This window comes from Elephantulus edwardii, unplaced genomic scaffold, assembly GCF_000299155.1.
Source record: "Elephantulus edwardii isolate Elephantulus edwardi_28Jun2011 unplaced genomic scaffold, EleEdw1.0 scaffold00105, whole genome shotgun sequence".
In the NCBI taxonomy this organism is placed as follows: domain Eukaryota; kingdom Metazoa; phylum Chordata; class Mammalia; order Macroscelidea; family Macroscelididae; genus Elephantulus; species Elephantulus edwardii.
In genome coordinates this window covers 867,527-869,939 of record NW_006399855.1, presented here as the reverse complement: position 1 = coordinate 869,939, position 2,413 = coordinate 867,527, and positions in this window count along the sequence as shown.

Sequence of the window (2,413 nt, the reverse complement as noted above, 5' to 3'; positions counted from 1 at the left end):
TATGAGAAGTATGACATAAGAATTGGTGGAAGATTCATCAACAATCTGTGTTATGCAGATGATACAACACTGCTTCTTGAAACTGAAGAGGACCTGAAGCACTTGCTACAGAAGGTCAAAGACTGCAGCCTTTGATATGGATTGAGGCTCAATATCAAGAAGGCAAAGATGCTCACCACTGGGCCAATTGGTCATCAGGATGGATTGTGAAGAGATTGAGATTGTTCACAGCTTTAGTTTGCTTGGCTCCACAGTCAACACTCTTGGCGCCAGCAGCCAGAAAATTAAAAGATGTATTGTGATGGGAAAATCTGCTGTTAGAGACCTCGCCAGAGTATTGGAGAACAGTGGTGTCACTCTGGAGGCTATGTGTCAGAGAACTGAACAATGACTAGGGAGGATAGAAGGAGAATTGATGCCTTTGAGCTGTAGTGCTGGAGAAAAGTATATAGAAAATATACCGTGAACTCCTAAGAAAACAAGCAGGTTCATCCTGGAGAGGGTTAAACTGGGCTGCTTCTTGGAGGCAAGGATTCTGAAGTTTCATCTGACATCCTTTGGACATGTTGCACGGAGAGAGACATCATATCATGCTTGGAAGGGTGGATGGACAGTGCAGGAGAGGAAGACCCTTGAGATGGATTGATTCAGTGACTAGAGTAGTGGGGATGGGTGTGTCAGAGACAGTGAGATTGGCACAGGACAGGGCAGAGTTTTGGGCTGTTGTACATAGAATAGCTATGAGTCGTAGCCGACTCTATGGCACATAACAAGAACAACGACGTGACAACACATCTGAGTACTGGCTGTATGAAGATAAGAGGAATTATTACTGTTAGGTGCTGTTGAGTTGGAACTGACCCATAGCTGACACTTCAGCAGGTTTTCAGAGGCGGTAAATCACACTGGAGGAGATTGCTAATCCCTCTCGCCTCTCTGTGCAGTTAAGGCAGATTATATGAAACAATACTCCTTTTTTATTATCTCAAATTCTTTGACTTTGTATGTGGTTTCATACCGCCAACCACTTGTTCTAGTGTTTTAAAAACAAAATACAAAGAATAGGTTATGGTTATTGTACTCTGTATATCTAATGCCATTTCTGAGATCAGTTATTTGAGTGAGATACAAGAACTAAAAAGACATTTTTCTGTTTTTTTAAAGTGCTTATCTACTTATGTGAGTGTTCAAGAGAGAGGGCTTTAGTATGAGATTATTTAAAGTTAGGACTAAAAATTTAATTTGTCCAAAATGATACTTTATGAGTGAAAAAAGTGATAAATACATTTTATACCTACTAAAAAAATTGGGATATATAGAATATAAAGATAGAAGCAAAATGTAAATTTTTAGGACACTGCAGTCTGTGGTTTAGTAATGCATTAAAATTTTGCATTTGTTTTCTTGAGGAAATTACCAAGTTCAGCTCTCCAATTTTAAAAACAATTTACTGGTTCTTTGTTAAATTTCTTTTTAATTGGTTATCTTGATGTTAATAGAATAATAATAGATATAATATGAAGGAACTAGTGTCCTATATTCAAGTATCATTTATACCTGCCTAAAAGTTCGTTTTGAATGATCCTTATGTTTTATTGGCATTCCCGTATTTTCTGTGAGGTAGCTAGTACATAATATTTGTGCTTGAATGTAGAAAATTTGTGTATGATACCTTAGCTTATTTCTAAAATTCCAGCTTTTGAAAAAAGACATGAAAGCAGTTGATTTTGACAGGTTGAGATGTGCTTTCGTCCAGTAGGCAGTGGAATGTGGCATGGGGCCCCATGCATTTCTGTCTAAAACACACTGGTTTGCATTTTCTTGGTTCATCTATCTCATCCATTTCTTCTTTTGGTATTTAGAGGTTGTGTCTGTTATAAAAGCGCACAATTTATGGGACAGTTGTTTTTTGTTTTACTTTGTTGGTATCTAGAAAATAGAAGAAGAATCATAAATTGATTCAGTTTGTAAAATGAGATCTTTGATGCAAACCTTTAGAAGAGTGCATCACACAGAATAAGCCCCCAACACATGGTAAGTATTGTCGTTGTCCTTTTCCTGTAAGGCAAGTTCTTTTTCACACAAACAAAATTTTGAATGGGAAGGGACTTCAGAAACCCTGTTGCTCAGTCTTTCCCTCTCCCCTCTGTCTCTTCTCTAGCACCACAATTCAAAGAGAATGATTCTTCTGTCATCCTGAGTCATTGTCCAACTCTCAGATGATAGCAAGCAGTTGAAATTAGATCAGGTGTACCATCATATTTAAACCAACATTCTGCTCTTTAGAACTTTGGAGAGGTCCTTGACAGCAGGTAGTCCCAGTACAGCATGTCTTTTGATTTCTTTGGCTTCTTGAATGATGGTTATTTCTTTTTAAATTTATTTTACTCATTTTAATGAACATTTACAGAGA